The sequence below is a fragment of the Cynocephalus volans genome, chromosome 11 (assembly GCF_027409185.1).
Source record: "Cynocephalus volans isolate mCynVol1 chromosome 11, mCynVol1.pri, whole genome shotgun sequence".
In the NCBI taxonomy this organism is placed as follows: Eukaryota; Metazoa; Chordata; class Mammalia; order Dermoptera; family Cynocephalidae; genus Cynocephalus; species Cynocephalus volans.
Genome location: NC_084470.1, coordinates 20,456,619 through 20,477,133, shown reverse-complemented (window position 1 = coordinate 20,477,133; position 20,515 = coordinate 20,456,619). Strand labels below are relative to the sequence as shown.

General features: G+C 39.5%; 1 protein-coding gene across 3 annotated transcripts in view; it reads right to left on the bottom strand.

Annotated features, from left to right (window-relative positions):
- The window catches only part of PIK3CB (phosphatidylinositol-4,5-bisphosphate 3-kinase catalytic subunit beta), a 160,834-nt gene extending 140,811 nt beyond the window's left edge, over positions 1 to 20,023 (bottom strand). For all 3 annotated transcript variants that reach the window (XM_063114478.1, XM_063114480.1, XM_063114479.1), the window contains exon 1: positions 19,928 to 20,023. The gene's annotated coding sequence lies outside the window, so the exon portion shown is untranslated. The remainder of the gene's footprint in view (positions 1 to 19,927) is intronic.
- Between the last annotated feature and the right edge of the window lie 492 nt (positions 20,024 to 20,515).

Sequence of the window (20,515 nt, the reverse complement as noted above, 5' to 3'; positions counted from 1 at the left end):
AAAACCTATTCAACAAAATAATAACGGAAAACTTCCCAGGTATAGGGAAAGACATGGACCTTCAGATCCAGGAGGCTCAAGATCCCCAAACAGATTCAACCCCAAAAGATCCTCTCCAAAACACATTATAGTCAAACTGGCAAAGCTCAAAGACAATGAGAGAATCTTTAAAACAGCAAGAGAAAAGCATCAAGTCACCTATAAGGGAGCCCACATCAGACTAACAGCAGACTTCTCAACAGAAATTCTACAGGCCAGAAAAAAATGGGATGAGATATTCAAAATACTAAAAATACTGCCAGTCATGAATACTATACCCAGCAAGGCTATCCATCAGAAATGAGGAAAAAATAGTGTATTTTCCAAACAAACACACACTGTGGGAGTTCACCACCACACAACCAGCCTCACAAGAAATCCTCAAGGAAGTCCTGCATCTGGAATCTGAAAAACGATAATCACTACCACAAATATACAAGAACTAACAAAACCCACTGGTAAAACAAAAATGCAAGTAAGGAAGAGAAAGAAACTAAATCTTACCAACACACACAAAAAAACACGATGACAATGGAATAATGCCCCTGCTTTATTTTTGATTTTGGCAATTTTGGTCTTCTGTTTTTTTCTTGGTCAGTTCTAGATAAACGTTTGCAAATTTTGTTGACCTTTTTTTTTTTTTTAAAAGATGACCGGTAAGGGGATCTTAACCCTTGGCTTGGTGTTGTGAGCACCACGCTCAGCCAGTGAGCGAACCGGCCATCCGTATATGGGATCTGAACCAGGGGCCTTGGTGTTCTCGGCACCACACTCTCCCGAGTGAGCCACGGGCCGGCCCAAATTTTGTTGATCTTTTTAAAGAATCAACTTTTGGTTTTGTTAATTTTCTCTACTGTTTTTCAATTTCCTATTTCATATATTTCTGTTGTAATCTTTGATATTTCCTACTTGTATTTGCTTTTGGTTTAGTTTGCTCTGCTTTTTCTATTTCCTTAAGGTAGAAGTTTACATCACTGATTTGAGAGTTTTCTTATATCTAACATAGGTATTTACAAGTATAAATTTTCTGCTAAGCACTGCATGAACCCTGCATCCTATAAGTTTTGATATGTTGTGCTTTACCTCAAAGAACTCTGTAATTTCCCTGTGATTTTTCTTTTTACCTGTTGTTTATTTAGGAGAGTGTTGCTTAATTTCCACACATTTGAGAATTTTCTAAATTCCTTTCTGTTATGTGGTCAGAGAACATATTTTCTAGTATCTTACCCTTTTTGAACGTATTACAACTTGTTCTATGGCCAAAAATAAAAATAAAATAAAATATAAAAATAAAAAATAAAATTCAATTATGTTTAGCAACAACATCAACAAAAAACAGAGAAAAGAAAATGGCTCTTAAACTAAGTGGATGTTTTATTATTCTTATTTGATAAAGTCTCATCAACTGTTAAGAACAAAATCTCTGCAAAATAAGCTAAAATCTAGTCATTAAATGCAAGATACTTAATTTCTTAAGAATTCTTTACTCTGCAATTTCTTTCCACGTTATACTGTAAGCAGCCTTTACAAAACTCAGTATTTATAAAAACAGGATTAGGAAATCCATCTTCCCATTTTTAATGGATGCTTCCCCTTACAAAAAGAATCAGAACTTCCTTAATTAGACCAGCATATCAATAATTTCTACAAAGATTAGAGAAAGGTGTGTTAACATAATTATAAACACATCAGAAGTATGGTTACAAAATCTCTAGTGATTTTCCAGTTGAAGAGAAACATAACAGGACCATCACTACCGTTATATTCACTCACATACATGATAGCTAAACCTGCTCAGCAAAACAGGGAGTCTCTGGAATGACTGAGTTGATACCCTGTGTGACCAAGGCTGGGACTGAAGAGAGGAGGCTCTAAACTCCAGGGAGTTTATTCAGCCTGTTTATTCAGTTTCTCTGAAGTAAATTAGAACTGAAAAGAGACCAACAAGAGGTAAAGAACTGGAACAGCTAGCAGGAAAATAAACTCACATTAGGAGAAGGGTGAGAAGATGGGAGATTTCTGGGAGAGGGATCACATTGGAAAATAAGATGACTTGCCAGTAGTGACGCTGTGCATGGCTGGATGTTGAAGAACGCCATCCTTAAAACACAAGAGTGTTAGCTCAGTTGGTTAGAGTTCGGTGTTGTAACAACAAGGTCAAGGGGTTCGTATCCCTGTACCAGCCAGCTGCCAAAAAACAAATCTCCACAATAAATTTTTGTTCTTTTAGGCTTTATACTATGTGCAACCATTCCACAGTTCCTATAGCTTTCTGTAGAAGTGCCTCAAATACATAAATTATATGTATACATATATGTGTGTTCACCACTATTATGAATTTGAGCCATTTACACATAAAGTATGTCAATTTACCCTCACTGTTTCTTTCACTGGTCACAATCCATATCTTGGACCGTACAGAATCTGAAACAAATGTTTCAAAGTAAAATCTAAAACTTACTTGCTCATTACAGTACTACTTGTAATGGCAACAGACTGTAAACCTTCTAAAATCCATCAATGTGCAGGGGTGACCTGTTAGCTCACTTGGTTAGAGCATGGTGTTGGTAACACCAAGGTCAAGGGTTTGGATCCTGGTACCAGCCAGCCAACAACAACAAAAAATCCATCAATAGGGAACTGGTTAGGTACATTACGATAAATCCACATAATAGAATGCTTTGCAGCTATTTTTTAAAGTCTTTCTTTTGAAAGACCATGATTTTTTAAAAATGCAGGGTGCAAAACAACTATAGTATGCAATTGTGGGGGGAAAAGGGGGGGATACATAAATATATATGGATATTCATATGTATATATGCTTATACAAGCACTCAGGAAAAATGCATTTACAACCATTGGTTGCCTCAGTGAATGAAAACTGGGTAGCTGGGGGGATGGGTGAAAAAGGACTATTTGTTTCCTTTTGAATTTTGAGGGATGGAAATGTATTACCTGTTCGAAAAACAATAATTAAAAAAACCTAGATCCAGCATCTTGAGGCATCTAACTCCTGTACTTATCTCACCTACTAGCATTTTCAACACCCTCCAACCAACAGGATCTTTTACCTCTGACGCCAAAAACACACACCTCACTTGTCCCCCCTTCCTTTCCTCCCATGCTTTTTCTCTTCTTCCCTTATCAGCCAAAATTATCTCCATTTGTCTCTCCCCATTTGCTCGCTTACTGCTTACAATCCGGACTTTGTCCCCATCTCTCAGCTGAGAAAGTTCTATCACAAAGTCCAAGACCTAATTCAAGTCAGGCTTCCAGGATATCTTCTCTTACCAGTCCAGCACATACCGACTTTGATCTCCTTATAATTTTGTTTGTGTTTTTAAACACAGTTAAGTATTATGCTATACGTTAAATTCAGTGCTGGGTATTTCATTACATATGTCTTGTTCCCTCTATCAGAATGAGGGCTGGGAAAAGATGGACTTATTTCCTCCATATGATAAACAGTATTTGAACTCTGACATTAACCCACCCCTCAAGAAGTTCCAAAATTTCATTTCACCATCTTTTTCTAACTATAAAACTTATGACTGGCATCATATCCCATCCAAGAAATTAAAAGGGGTAAAGTATATTATTTATTGACAACAGTAAAAATCTCAGTTAAAAGAAGTTCAAAAAACTACCTTTGATATGCAATGTAAAACTGTAAAATGTATATGAGAAAATCTAGGTGACCCTGGGTTTGGCTATAAGTTTTTAGATAACACTAAAAAGCATGATTCATTAAAAAAAGGGGGGGGGGGTAAGTTGGACTTAATTAAAATTCAAAACCTCTGTTTTGTGAAAGATACTTTTTAAAAAATTAAAAGCCAAGTTTCTCACTATTGGAGTGGGAGTTTACCGTTAAGCAATATGAGGATAGAATGGATTAGAGTTGGAAACATCAGTATGAATTCATGTTTGGCTTAACATAGAGATGGTTAAATACAGAAACATCTATAGACATATGTATATACACTGGCTAGTATTCAAATATATTTCCTTGCTCTGTCAGATAAGAGGGCCTAGAAGCAAATACCCCAGTAGCAATGAGTGCACATAATATCCAGATCTTGGTTTCTAATACCACTCTCCAATAAATAGAACCAGTTTCCTTGGAGAAATAACTGATCCTAGGACTAAGGCAAGAAATATACAAGATGAGCCTTGAACATTTTTATAGTACCAGAAAGTAAGAAAATGCACACACACGCATGTACACACACGTGTACACACACACACAATAATAGGGGTATTGTATGTCAAAGGGACACAAGGACCAACTGAAAGAGCTCCCAGTGGCCAAAGCTGGGACATTTTGAGCAACAAAATAAATACTGAATTATAATCCAAGTATAAAATAAACATGCACAAGTCCAAAATGATATAAATAATGGTTAAATAAATAGGGGACTGGCCAGTTAGCTCAGTTAGAGCACAGCCTTGTAACAACCAAGGTCAAGAGTTTGGATCCCTGTACCAACCAGCTGCCAAAAAAATGAATAAATAAAAATAAAAAATAAAATTGTTTTTAAAAAAATGGGGGTGGGGGTGGTAAATCTGCCATGAGGAAGAATTCCAAATAATTTATGTAGATATTCTCCCCTCAAGAAGATGGAACATAGGGCCGGCCCGTGGCTCACTCGGTAGAGTGCGGTGCTGATAACACCAAGGCCACGGGTTCGGATCCTATATAGGGATGGCCGGTTTGCTCACTGGCTGAGTGTGGTGCTGACAACACCAAGCCAAGGGTTGAGATCCCCTTACCGGTCATCTTTAAAAAAAAAAAAGAAGATGGAACATAAACTCCCCCCTCCCTAAGTGTGGGCTGAACGTAGTGCCTTCCTTCCAAAGAGTATAATATGAAAAGTTGAGTTTAAAATTTGTTTTAAACTACCTTTGTCTTCAGACTCTCAAACATGCTTTTACCATTTTGTAATTTACAATCAAATCTTAACTTCTTGAAAATTACCATTTGGTTAGACATTTTTCTCTTTAAAAAATTATACTTTTAAGGAGGGTCTAAATCTATTCATATACTAATAATTATCCTTTCTATGCATTTTAACCTTTGTCTTTTTTGGCTTGGTTTTATATTTTTAATAAATATGAAAGAATTGTTTTCCTATTTGTTAACCGAACGCTAAAGTAGATAGAAGTCAGTTTCCCCTCTTTGCTAGCCTTTTTGCAACCATGATAATAATACCTGATTCAGGCCAAAAAAAAAAAAAAAAAATCAATGATGCTAAAATTGGTGACAGTTTGATAAGGAACAGGATGTTTACTTAGACTCAAAGTATCTTCTCACAAACGTACTTATTACTCACAGAAGCAAAAAATAATAACTTTATGTAGAGAAATCAGGGCAACATCACCTTAATCAAGTGATCAAAGTTAAAATGACCATCATGTATATGCCGAGGGACATACAACATCACTTCTGTGATATTCTGGCCAAAAATGCATAACCTGGATCATGAACAACAACCGACAAACCCAAATTGAAAGACATTCTACAATTAAAACTGACCTGTATTTTCCAAATAAATCAAAGTAATTAAAGAAAAGGAAAGGCAAAGGAACTGTTTCAGATTAAATGAAATCAGAGAAACCTGACAACCATTCGTGTAATGTGATGGTGGACTGAGTGGTGGTGGCATAAAGAATATTATTGGTAAAAATGGTAAAATGGGAATACCCGTAATTTATTCGGTAACAATATTGTACCAATGTTAAATTTGCTACATTTGATAACTATACTATGGATATGTAAGAAAATGTCTACAGATACATGCAACAACTTGGGATGGATCTTCAGGAAATTATGCTGAGTGAAAAAAAGCCAATTTCAAAAGTTACATACTGAATGATTCCATTTACAATAGCATTCTTGAAATGACAAAATCATAGAAATGGAGAACAGATTAGTGGTTGCCAGAGGTTGAGAAGGGTAGGAGTAAGAGAGATGGCTGAGGCTATAAAAAGGTAACATGAGAGATTGTTGTGATATCCTGACTGTGTTAGTGGTCCCACAAATCTATACATGTAATAAAACTGCATAAACTAAATAAACGCACAAATAAGTTCATGTAAAACTGGTGAAATGTGAATGGATTGTATCAATTTCCTGGTTGTGATATTTTTCTATAGTTATACAAGGCATTATTACCATTGGGGAAATATGAGTAGAGGATAACAGGGATTACTCTGTATTATTTCTTACAACTGCATGTGAATATACAATTTTCTCAAAATAAGAAAAAAAAATTAATGGTGTCTGGAACTGAACATTGTTCCTTTGTCAGGGGAACTACAATTCTACCAATGCTATTTAGAACCACATCAGCTTTTCTGGCAGGAGGATGCCTCTGCTCTGTCCCAGGATCCTACATTTATAGGCTATGGTTTGCTCAGAGAGTTAAGACATGGTTAAGTGACACATTTCTAAAGGGTCCAAATTACCTCAGAGTCAATGCTAAAAAGGGTTAGCATTTGTCCAAGCTAAATGTTCCTAAAACCAAAGTCTTTCATCAGTTTGTTTATTTATTTATTTATTTTAAGGAAGATAAAGCAAGAAAATTTCCTCAGTTTAATTCAAACATTATCAAGTGCTTACTCTACGGCAGGCAGTATGCTAAGAATTTTAGGATGGCTGTGGGCAAAACTAAATTATTCAAGACATTACAAGAGATAGTACCCTACACTCAGATAGGATAGATAATTAGATATGGGAATTTCAAAGAAATGCAGTAAAACCTAAGACAAAGATATAAGACACAGAAGTGTGGCTCTTAGTGGACTGTATATATGGTTTGGAAGAGGAGTACACCTGAGCTGAAAAAGGCTGAATAGGAGCCAAGCTGGGGGAGTTGAGAGAGAGGAGCAGAAAGCTTTCTCAATGTGCATTTCATACTAACAGCTCTAAATGAATTAACACATGATAAAGTGATTAGGTCTAATCAGATTTATTTCATTTTTAAAAAATTTTTATTGAATCATAATTGATTATACATATTTTTGGGGTCCAACGTTGACATATGTTGATCAGATCAATATTACTAGCATATATATATTGTTACAAATCGTACTTAGTTTTATGCTCCTTGTTCAACCTCTCCCTATCCCCCTCTCCCATCTGATAACCTTAGATTTCTTCCCTCCTTCTGAGAAAGAGTAATGGTTACTCTGTTGATTTGTTGCCTAGATGATCTGTCCAATGCTGAGAGGTGTGTTCAGGTCCCCCAATGTTATCGTAGAGCAGATGCTTCTTCTGTCACTCTGGAATGGGCTTTGTGGAGAGAGAGATCCTCTTTTTTTCTTTGGTTTCTGCTGGTGCCCTCCTTGGGTCAATGCACTCCAGTGGCTGGTGGGTCATCTGCTTGGTGGTTGTAGCCTCTAGCCGCTTTTGCGGCAGCCGTGGTTATTGTAGTGGCTGTGGTGGGCCACCCATATGGAGGCGATGTTTTTGGCATGCTCCTTGGCACTGGCAGTGTGCCTGGTTGGGGGGGCAGTCCTCAACTCCATGCCTCAGGACTCCAGATGGGCCCCAAGGTGTTGGTGGTGTACCTGGTTGTGGGAGGGGGGTTTGGTCCCTGACTCCAGGCCTCTGGTCCCCAGGCAGGCCCTGAGGCACTGGCTGGGCTGGAACGAATTTTTTGTCCTTTGCTTACTTCTAAAATGGGGAAACTTTCTGTGGGGACCAGTACTTGCGCTGTGTGGTTGAGCTAAATTGCTGTTTTGCTGCTGATTCCCTAGGGAAGGCTTTTTGTGCAGCTCAGGGTTTAATGGCTGATCTTATAGGTACTTCCGGCTCTCCAGAGATCCAGTGCACCTGGGTTGTGTAGAAACTCTGATCTGGGCCTGAGTCTTTTCATCAAACTGCACCCCATGCAATTCTATATTCCTGACCAGTCTCCTCTGAGTGTTCCTTCGTTTATCGGGGTGACAGTCAGCTGTCCTTGCTGTGTCCCAGGGTTCCCCTGGTGGGCCCGTCTCCCCCACTGCCTGTGTTGCAAACACTTCCCATGGGACAGGCTGTGCGCCGGTCCATTGCAAGGACTCACTGGCCTCTGAGTGGCTCCTTTTTTTCAGTTGTTGTGGTTCCTCACTCCTATGTGGGTCCACGGGAACGGTATTAGTGGTCTTGCTGTCCTGGGGGCCACCAAGGCGCTCTTCTACCCTACCACTTCCATGCAACTTCATCCGAAGGGCACAGCTGAAGCTTTTGCCGGCTCCTTCTCTGTGTGCTCAGCAGCTCCAGCCTTAAAATGGCAGAGGCATGAAATGGTTGGAGCAGGTTCTTTTTCCTCTCATCATGGCTTCTCCCACCTTCATGCACTCCATAGGTCTCCCTTCCTCTTCCCCTGAGCTCTAGTGGCCCCAGCTTGGCTGTTGTTGCTTTTTTACAGTTGTAAATTGGTTGATTTGTGGGAGTGATCCTGGGGACCATCTATTCTGCCATCTTGACCAGAAGCCCCCAAATTTATCCCATTTTACAGATGAGGAAATAGAGGGACAGAAGGAAAACTTGCCCAAGATCACAGGACTAAAAACTATGAACTCACACAGTCTGGTTCCAAGAGAGTAATATAAAGTTTGAGTCTTGGGTTTCAGTATCTGCCTTGGGAAAACCAGGGCTATTTTACTCCTATCCTTTATTCCTTTCTCCTTAACTCTTTCTTTTCCCTTTACTCTTTTTCTAACTCTCTCTAGATTTTTTTTTTCCAGCTCACCTTCGTTCCTCGACCTAACCATTATCGTGACCTTTGTTTCCATTTCCACATATACCTTGCTAAGGTTGATCTCTGGCCACTTTAAACTAGTCAAAAGTATATCAAAAGATTAGAAACAATTTAAACATCCATCCATAGGCAAATAGAGAAAACTTATGTTACAATGACACAATAGAATATTAAGCAATCTTGAAAGAAGAGTAAAACAGTTCCATACCTACATATACATGGTATCAAACATATTGTTAAGAGATAAGAGAAGACACAGAGAAGAATGAGCATACTATGCTGTCATTTGTGAGGGTGGGGGTTTATATGTGTATATTCATAAATGTACAGGTTATCTATGGAACAACACACACAAAAAAACTTAAAATAGTGATTACCTGTTGAGAGGAGAATTAGTTAGTAAGAGAGGGGTAGGAAAGATACTTAACATTCTCTGTATCCCTTTTGAATTTTATATCATATGCATGTACCAACCATTAAAAATAAATACATATTTAAATAAAATAGTTAAAAACCACAGGTTGTAGTCTCCTTGGTAACAATAGGCCTGCCCTCAGTGTGAGTCACTGAATGGTATCAGGAACTCTGAGAATCTGTTCACCTAATTTGAGTGAGCATATGATGCACTACAGTAGGACCAAATCCATGGCTAATACTACAGACAATTAAGTACATATAAAATCATCATTAAAACAATCTTCTGAACAAGACCTAAACAAATTTCCTATTTCCTTATTTTCAGTACTATTTAAAAGTAAAGTCACCAAAGTATGATGCTAGAGAAGAACATGAACTAGTCTTTGCATATAATCATAAAACTACTGAGCCAAAATAAACCAGGTCAAAATTCAATGCAGCAAGATGAAATGAAGATTCTAGTAGGCTGGTGGGCCAATTCAAATCTTGATGCTGGGGGAACTCACAAATAAAACTCATTACTTTTGAATAAAGTATTGGACCAGAATGTATAGGAAGTAAAAGGTAAAAGTCATAATAAAAGGAGGGGAGACGAGTGCACTAACACAAAACTATTAAATAACTGAGCATCAGTCAAGATGAGAACTAGTATTTAATGATTCAATTTAACCAGAGAATAAAATCATGGAGGTTCTGACTTTCCGGTTCCCCATTAATCAATGCCTCCAGCATGCACTCAGCTATCCAGCCATCTCCATCCTGGAATTCTCTTGCTCAAAATCTGATATGCTCCCAACTGTCTAAAATATAACCCCTCTGCCTGGCAGTCAAGCAGAAACAAAGAACTAGCAACATGAAGTTCTAGCTCCAGCTCATCCAATCACTGTGTAAACTTAACTTCCATTTTCTTATTTTTAAAATGAGATGGTTAAATTATATGATCTTTAAAGTCCATTTCAACGATTAATTCTACTTTGTCAAGCAACTCTATACTTCACAACTCCTCAGCTCTAGTGAAACAACTCTCCAAGCTCCTTCCCATTGCCTACAAGGTCCTGCATGGCCCCAGCCTCCCTCTTTGTCTCATCCTACACATCTCTCCCCCTCACTCTCTCCTCTTGGCTACATATGGACCTCCTTATAATTCCTCCAAGATGCCAGGCTCCCTCCCACCAAAGAGCCTTCCCAAGTGATGCACTCTCACATCCCAGCAGCCCTTCACCTATCCTAGGAGTTCTCAGCCATGTTAAACTCAATGCTCCCTTTTTAAAATTAACAAATATTTCATAACATTCCCTCTACCATTTGAAATAAAATTTGTAGATGAAAAAACTAAACATAACTTTAAATAAGTACCTATATGTATATATCATGAACAGCCCTAACTCTTAAAACAAGGTTACTTCAGAAAGTTCATAGAAAAACAGAATTATAACACAAATCTTTCCAAGAACTTCCAGAAGTACCCTCATATAAGGAGAAATAAAAGGAATATAATTTAGTAAAAAGTAATATATATACTAATATTAAATGCTCTAGTACAACTACATTAGATGTCATAAAAACATAGTCAAATGCTTCCACCAGGCTGACCAGTCACCTCAGTTGGTTAACGCACAGTGTTACAACACCAAAGTCAAGGGTTCGGATCCCCTTACTGGCCAGCTGCAAAAATAAAAACAAAAAATGTTTGCACCAATACTTAAAATTACTAAATGTGACAGCTACAAAGAAAGACTGACACGCATGTGTTGTTTGGTAATTAAATATCACTACCAGCTATGTCACTGGTGACATGAATTTTAGAAAGATAGCTCTTGGTAAAGTTCTGAACAAACCAAAGCATAACCTTCCCTAGATTTACAAAGCAGTTGAATTCTGGGAAAACTGAGTATGTATTAAAATGATGTCTCCTGGAACAGGCCAGCTGCCAAAAAAAAAAGTGAAACAATGTCAAAAACACTTTGTTCATATGTAAAATGGGGTTAGGCCTTGGCTACACATTGGAATAAAAAGGAAAACATTAAACAATACTGATGCCTAGGTATCAACTCAAAGATTTTGACATAATTTGTCTGAGGTGCAGCCCTTTCTTGTTTTAAAGGCTCCCCAAGTGATTCTAATGTGCAGCCAGAGTGAGATTCACTCTTAAGGCTGAGATAAACAAACAGGTTTTCACCTATGTGAAAAGAGAATTGAAGGTCCTATAGGACACAAAATAAATCTTTGCTTTGTAGGACTGTCCTACACATTACTAAGGCTAGCATTACTGGCCTCTGCACACTAAATGCCAGAACATCCCCCAATCACTGTGACAACCAAAACTGCCCCCTGCTCTCATTTTTGAAATGACCCCTAAAGGTCAGTCCCAATCTCAGATGAGAAGATGAGAACCATTTATATAGCTAATTTATCCTTCACATCTCAATTCAAACATCACCTCCTCTGGCAAACCTTCCCTGAACCTCCAGACCAAATCAGGATTTCCTGTTATAATACTGTTATATTACTCATTTATGTGAATTAATGTAATGTAATGGTGTCATTCTACAAATACTGTAACCACATCTTTGTTGTTGTTTTTTTAACCCTATTCATTCATGTGGTAATGTCATTCCACATTAGTACATAAAAACCTTCCTCATTCTGTTGTATGGTTACAGAGCATTCAATCATATGGATGTACTACTTTTTTAACAGTCAATCCCCTACTGATAAACATTTAAGTTACTTCAAGAATTTTACTATTATAAACAATAATGTAACAAATAACCATATCCATACATCATTAAACACATACGTAAGTATAACTATAGAATAATACTCACATGTGGCTAACCTGTTAGCTCACTTGGTTAAAGCATGGTGTTGATAACACCAAGGGCAAGGGTTCGGATCCCAGTACCAGCCAGCCAGCCACCAAAGAAAACAATAATAATAATAATAATAATCACAAAAAGAAGAAATGAGGCAAAAAGTATGTGCACTCATAATTTTGATACTGATCTCCATACAGGTCAGCCTCCCCCCCAAATTAATTAGTTAATTAAAAAGAAAAAAAGATATTGCTAAACTGCCCTCCTTAGAGATTATACCAATTTATACTTTTAATAGCAATGTATGAAAATCTTTCCCCCAATTCTGGCCAAAAATATTTAAATATTTTATCTTTGCCAAGCTGGTAAGTAAAAGTTACTCAGTGTCATTTTACATTATTTAGATTTCTCTTGAAAGTATTTCAATATGTAAATCCACCAAAAAATCCTACTTTTTAAGATTATATTACAAAGCAAATATTACTAACACTGTCAACGTATGAAGACTTCAAAAAGTACTGATGGGCTGGCTGGTTAGTTTAGTTGGTTAGAGCACAGTATTATAACGCCAAGGTCAAGGGTTCAGATCCCTGCACCCTACGCCAGCCAGCTGCAAAACAAAACAAAACAAAAAGGATTGGGCTCCCTAATTTTCCTTTACTGAAATCAGATCCCATCCTTAGCATACAACTAGATGATCAAGTGGCAAACTGCTTTAGTTTATTAAATATTTGTAATTCATTTTCAAAATGGATAATATTTCAGTGGGCTTCAATCTCCATGCCAGTAATGAAGAATAGCACAGGTAATTTTATAACTACATAGTCCTCACTTACAGAAACCATTGCTTTATAGATGAATTCAAAATTAGTGCTTAGCTCAAAATAATTATTATGGAACCTACGAGATAGGATTTTCTTGTTTTAAGTGCTTGCTTTTTATTTTGTAAAAGAATTCATGGTTTAAGAAATAATGTTAAAGAACTACGTAACTAAAATAACATTTGTGAGTCACTGATATTACTTGTCGACAGGAAAAGTTCAGACTATTGAGAGGGAAAAGTGACCCTACCCAAATTCAAGTCCACTCATAGTTTGTCTGTGGGAACAGGCACACTCATTAAACCACTCAATGGAGTTTGTCTAATAGGCTATATTGACAGCCACAGCTTTAAATGGCAAAAGCCCATAAAAGGAAGCTGGTAACACACAGAATTCACAGAATTAAAGAACTCACCAATTCAAAAACAACTGCCTGGGGCTTAAGGAAAAGACAACAAATTCTTCGTAAGTTATAGGTGAAATATTTTTGCTAGTGGAAAAAATTATAGACAGCTATAAAGGAGTATGCAATATATGGTTAGCTTAGGTCTTTAAAATGATGAAGATATGGCAATTAAAAGGTAGACAATCATTATTACTGGACCATCATGTACAAATTATGAAGAGCAGACACTTTTTGTAGGCTGAATGAGGACCTAACACCCAGAAGCTCCTTGGTTATTTAGAAAAATTATTAATAATGGAATGGTGAGTGAAGTTTTACATCAAGAGTAAAGACAACTGATTGTTTCCAAAGAAAATGTGGAAATTCCACAACCATCAAAAGAACAAAAACAGGCTGGCCAGGTGGCTCAGTTGGTTAGAGCACTGTGTTGATAACACCAAGGTCAAGAGTTTGGATCCCCTTACTGGCCAGCCACTGGGAAGGAAAGAATAATAATTCCAATCAATCACAAACTTGTCTGAAACTAACAATCATCTACTCCGGTTAATGTTTTCTAAGGCTCACATCATAGTGCAAAAAATAAGCATGTTAAGAGAATTCCAGCTGGTTTTCCCCAGAAACACCCCCTCAAAATTATCTATGGGATGAATCTTAATTAAGGGAAGTGATATATATATATATATAGCTCATAAATACAGAAACTAATATTTGAAAACATACAACACCACAGACATGTTTTAGCTAACAAATAACATTTTTGTTCAGATAACATAACAACAGCCATCTGTAATGGTTTACAAAGCTAGAAGAAAACACTGATTTTTAACAATATCTAGGGCTGGCCAGTTAACTCAATTGGTTAGAGTGCCGCTTTGTAACACCAATATCAAGGGTTCAGATACCCATACTGGCCAGCCACCAAAAAACAAAAATAGTATCTAAATACAAGCCCTACACTAAATAAGTAGTTCAAAAATAAACAATTTAATGATCATACTTCAATTATTTAATAGACATTAATCATTGTGAAACTTCATGCAAGTAACTTGTTGGAGGTAGTAGTGGACTGGCAGTATCTCCCATATTTCAAATGGCAAGTCTTCACGTTATTTAATTTCTATGAAGGACTGGCCGGCTAGCTCAGTTGGTTAGAGCACCTTGTTGTAACACGAAGGTCGAGGGTTCAGATCTCCATACAGGCCAGTGACCAAACAAAAAAACTGTCAATAGATTAAATTATTAAACAGTACAAAAACTTCAAATTGAATTAAATATATAAATCTGATCATCTCAAATACTAATTACTTAAATCACAAAAGCTCAATCACTTATAGTAAAGTGAAAAGGTATCAAAATGGAGTCTGACCTCTTGTTGACAGTCACCTCAAATTCCTTCCAGTGGCTCAGCAGGTAAGGAATTCATGGAATTCAGGTCTTCAAGGTCTAACAAGCACTGTGGTTAAACCACCCAGTCAACACCAAATTATGTGGGGCAATGCTGTTTGATTATCATCTAACTCCTTAGAGCCCTTTTCATCTTTTCTCTACTTCACACCGGCCATTACTTATAAATGGTAGCAGAAGGAGATAAATGCGAAATCAGTAAATATTACAAATTAGTTATTAGAAATGCAAGGGAAAACTGTGGTCAGGAATGTGGTTAAACTGTAGTTTAAAATAAAGCTTCTGGATTACCCATGGATTTCCTTTAATCCGCATAATCCTCCTGCGACAGGCATGGATAATCAGGATCACATTTCCCCTGAAGGCAAATGAGCACTTGCCTGGTGGTCTCCCAAGTGGCTGGAGCACCAGGGGAGCACAAACTACAGGGACAGGGATACACAATCCCTCCTGGGTTTGCACTACAGAGAATTCTGAGCTGCATACCTGGCTCTAGCAATACCGTAATATAGGGGACTGTCCAGATTAACATTTTTGATTTCGGCAGTAAACTACTCCCAGTTAAAGGGTCAACCTCAATGATCTGCTAAATATTCAAGCTCTTATAAGGAAATAAAGGGATATACATTCTTGGGGAGGGAGGGAAAATAATAGAAAGATCCCAGAGCCCAGAGCCAGAAACCCAGAGAAGCCAGAGGAAGGATTTGTGAATTTTCTAAGGAAATGATGGAATTTCTAGCTTATTAACTGCTTTAGGCTGGAACCAAATTAACAGGATAATGAGCAGCTACATTTGTAACACACCTGAGCTGTACATATAGCATATCTTCCCCTCAGTCCCTAGGAAAGTTGAGTACCTACAACAACTGTAAGTGCTAGGATAAAATAGGCAGACTAGCAGAAAGTGACAGTGCTAGAGAGAGACCAGGGAAGAAAGGCTGGGACTTCAAAACATAATCCTTGACAAAATTAATCTCTAGCTTACCCTGTGCTAGCAGTAAAGTATATGGGAATTCCAGGTTAACCAAAGAGAAATGAGAAGATATGTGAAGCCACACACATACAATATGTGTGTGTATGTATGTATGTACATATGCACATACAAACCAGGGAATGGAGAGGGGGCAGAGGGAAAAAAATCCAAGAATCTAAATTTTGGGGTGGGGGTGAGAGAAGAGAGGAGGGAAAAAGAAGAAGGAAGTTGTCCCATACAAACTTGAAAATCTATAATATTATATCTTATCTTTTTCTTCTCTTCTACTGAATGCACATTCAGTCAAAAATATTCTTCTAGTTTAGGATTTCCTCCCCAATTTTTCATATACATATTTCATATTTATATTTCACATATATACATTTCTACTTCAAGAATGGAATTGTACATTTCTGATTTTTCCATACTTCTTTTGTTCACAGACCTGCTGGATAGTTTTCAGGGCTACAGACTCCATCTCAGGCAGCATGGAAAATCCTGAACTACCTCATTTCACAACATGACAAAGCTTTCAAATAAGCAGTTAATAGAAACCAAATGAGGGAATTTATCCCCAAAATGCAGTAAGTTATGGTAACTCCAAATCAAATGGTTATGAGGATGCATACATGAGAATACACATACATTCTCACTGTCTCACACACACATGCACGCATTGGGAGGGTCTCAGATTCAAAAAATAAATTGTCCAACTGAACGAAAAATTCCTGCTCTCTGGAAAAATACTAAACAGAAATGCAATACAGGATCCACATGCTAGAACCAATGTCCTCTGGTCAATGCCTTGAAAGAAAACAAGATGGGAAAGCTTGTTTGGTTCCTTATTTTCACAAATACTAATGATCCAGCACACAATGAACAAAATTCACATTCATTTTTGTCATTTACAGCTTAATGTCTAAATGCTTAGCCTTTTCAGGGTTAATGAACACTAAAGGAGTTACAAATGCCTAACAGAATAACTCTAGGCTCCTGGTTACTTCCTAATTTGCACAAATCCAGAACTAAAAAAAGGGGAAGGTGTGTTCAGGACATGTTATACTTGGAATCAGAAGATTTTATAATTAATTTTGTTCAACAATCAATTCATTCAACATTACCTAAAGGTTCCAGGTACAGTTCTGGTTCCTGGGAACACCCCAGGGAAGACACACAAGGTCCATGACACCATGGAGCTTACTCAAAGATATTTCAAAAAGTTCCTGGAAAAATAGAATTAAAAGATAATATGAATCTTTCCACAAACTTTTTGAAGACATCTCATACAGTCAGTCCTCTGCATACACAGATTCAACCAACTGCAGATAGAAAATATACAGGGGGAAAAACATGAAATAACAATACAATGATAAAAAATATATACAAATTAAAAAGCATGGGCTGGCTGGTTAGTTCTGTTGGTTAGAGCATGGCGCTAATAACACCAAGGTCCAGGGTTCAATTCCTGTACTGGCCAGCTGCCAAAAAAAAGGGCAACAGTATAACAACTGTTTACATAGCATTTACATTGTATTAGGTATTATAAGTAATCTACAGATGACTTAAAGTATAAGGGAGGATGTGCATAGGTTATATGCAAATACTACACCATTTTAAATAAGGGAGGTCCTAGAACCAATCCCCCACGGATATTGAGGGATGACTGTATTATGTTGAAGGAAAAAGACCATAAATAAATAAGAAAATAAGAAAGAAAAAAAAAAAAGATAATTAGCTGATATGCTGATAAAGTCTGGATTTACTTTTTAGTGTAACGAGAAGCCATCAAAGCAGAAAGCAAGTAAAGATCACTGCGACTGCTTTGTGTGAAAAATGGAACAAGACCAAAGGCAAGGAGACCAGCTACGAAGTTACTACCCAGGAAGAACTGGGGTGGTAGCAATAAAAATAAAGTGAAGTAAATGTATTCAGGATATATTTTTGAGGTAAAATTGATAGGGTTTGCTGAAGGACTGGTTGTGTGTAGGGTGGGAGAGCAGTGAGGCAAAGAGATGAATTAAGGATAACCACTAGATTTCTTACTAAAGCAAGGTGGGGAGTGTGGCAGAGTGGTGCTCTAATGAAAACTGCTGGGGAAGTAATAGGTTGAGAAATGGAAACCAAGAATTCCACATGAACATGTTAAATTTAAGATGCCTATAAAGAGAGGAAGTGTAGACAGGTAGAAGTTCAAAGTTCAGGACTGGAGATAAAAATCTGAGAGTCAACAGCATATTAATAGTATTTAAACCACAGGACAAGATGAGTTTACTCAGAAAGAAAATAGGTAGAAAATGGAAGAAAGACAGGCTGGAAGCCCTGAGGCATTTAGGAAGTTTTGAATTCAAGAAGAGAAGGGAAAATCAACAAAAGAGAAATGAAGAGAAAGCGACAGCTCTAGCTATCCTCCAGGATAACTCTAGCTATCCTGGAAGGTTCCTTTATATAACGTGATTCTCTAGTCCACCACCACCCCTTGCCCACCATTCACATCCAAATTCTATAAATAAAATACTTAAGCCCAGAAAGACTGGGTGACATCCCTAGCCCCAGGTGTACTGACCCAGGTAGAGGCCTGGAAACCAAGATGTGACTTCTGACCCCAGGCTTTTTCATAGTGGCTAGCAGTAGTTCTACTGTTAGGTTCAACAGTCTAAGGTAGACAAACAGGGATGATCTCAAGGAAGAACATAATTTAGACTACAGGGTTTGTTTTTAATTTTTTTCCATATAGTTTGTTGACATTCACAAAGCAAAGTGGAGCAAAAGCCTTAATGGACGAGTCTCCAAGAAAAGCAGGAAAGACAGGCATGAGGTGCAAAACGACAATAAGTCAAAATCCAATTTGATTTTCTCCACTTCTAAAAAACACCCTGAAGGTGGAATATCCTCATCAGAGTGGGAATCAGGGGTGCAAACGAGAGTTTTTTGTTTCTTAAACCATTTTGACTTTGATGAATACGATTCCAGTTTTAAACCTTACGATTTTTACTTTCTTCCATACCTGCATTCTGCAACTAGTTTAAGATCCTTATCCTGACCACCCTTCCCTTTGCTACATGATTATGACTTAAACAGTTCTGCTTTTACCATAAACCTTACAATGTAGCATAAAAATCCCCAAGTGATTAATGAACTGCTGAGAACCCTGACTCGTTGAAGATGATTTTATTAGGAATCATATTTCCAAACATCCATTCAGAGCTTCAAAATAAGTACTCATCTCATTTAATTATGATGACTTCACCAGACAGTAATACTGCCCACAATGATGTTTACAAAAGCACTTGTCACTCCCTTCGGATGTAGCAATGCAGAAAAAGGAGTCTGTTTCCATACTCTTCGTATGTTTATACTCTGTAACAAGTAACAACAGAGTTTTAGTGTCACTTAAGATTATTAAAGAGCAACACACTTTGAGTTTATGTGTGCCACCGCCTTCCATCCTAAGTGAATCCTGAATTGGCTTGTTTTCCTTACAAGAGCAATTCCCACTAGGTACCTGAGACAGGTCTCCAAGTCAGCCTTTGCAAGAAAGAGACTACAAGATTCTAGGAAGAGACTACGGCACTCTATTTTGGCCACTGTAAGATGACAGGTTCCAATATTAAGCAGCCCCACTACAGGTTACTGCAACAGCAGAGCAGTTCGAAAACAAATATGCCCCCAAACGCGCACCCGCAGTCAGGAATCGGCAACAGCTAACAAGCGAGGCTGCAGCAGCGCTGCCCCTGACCACTACCATCTACCGAGCACCTGCTGTTCGTCATACCTATCCTCAAAACCACCTTATGATTTATGTCTTATTATTCCCTTTTATCAAATCAGGACATTTGGCTTAGCCCAAGGCCCCAGAACGGGTCAGTGGCAGCGCTGGGATTCGAAAACACGTTCGTAACCCAGGATCCCCGCCCCTGAAATACACTTCTGCGCAAAAAAGGCACCTGAGGGTCGGGAAGTCCGGGGGTGTCCACACCGACGCGGGGGTCGAGGACGCCGCCTCTCCACAAAGGCGCCCCTCAGGAGAGGGACCGAAGGTGCCGGCGGCCCAGGGCGCCCGCCCGCGTCTCTGCCGCCCGGAGGCCGGGGGCGCCTCTCACCTTTGAGAGCCCCAGGCGGGCCGCAGCCGGCGGGTGGGCGCCCTCCGTGCCCGCAGGAAGCGCTGCGCGGGCACCGGAGTCGCAGGCAGCGCAAGAAGCGGCCGGCCAGAGCGCACCGCCAGCCCGCGCGGGGGCACCTCCGCCGGCCGCCGCCACCCCGCCGCCCCTCAGCCGCGCCGCATCCGGGTTCCGCGTCGCTGCACTCACCTGCCCTGCGCTCTGCCGCCGCCGGCGCCCGCTCCTGTGGCGCAGTCAGCAGCCCAGGCCGCCACAACCGCCCCGCTCCGGCGCCCCCATCCCCGCCTCGCTCAGTCACCTCCCGCCCGTCCGGCGCAGCACTACACCCGCCCGCCACCCACTGCCATGGCCCGCTCCGCCTAAGCCGCCGCACCGACCGACAGAGCACGCGCGCGCCGCCGCCGCGCCCGCCTCCTGGGCCGGCCTCCCAGCAGCCTCCGCCCCGCCCCGCGCGGCGCTCGGGCCAATCGCTGGCCCAGTGGCGACGGCGGCGGCCGGACGGGCTGGGCGGGGAGGGAGGCCGCACCGCAGCCTAGTCCTCTCCGGCTGACCGCCCGGCAGCGACACTGCTGCTTGTTCGTTCGGCCTGTTTTTGTGGAATCGGGAATCCCCAGTAAGCCGTCCCCAGGAGAGACCCATCGGCTGCCCCGGCCTTCGTAATCTCCTCCCGAGAGACCCCTCTGGTCCCAGGCTCCTCGCTGACATTCCGTCCCCAGCCCTTCTCCCCAGTTCCGCTCCGCGACGTGGAACAGACTCCTCGATTCTTGGGCGCAGCAC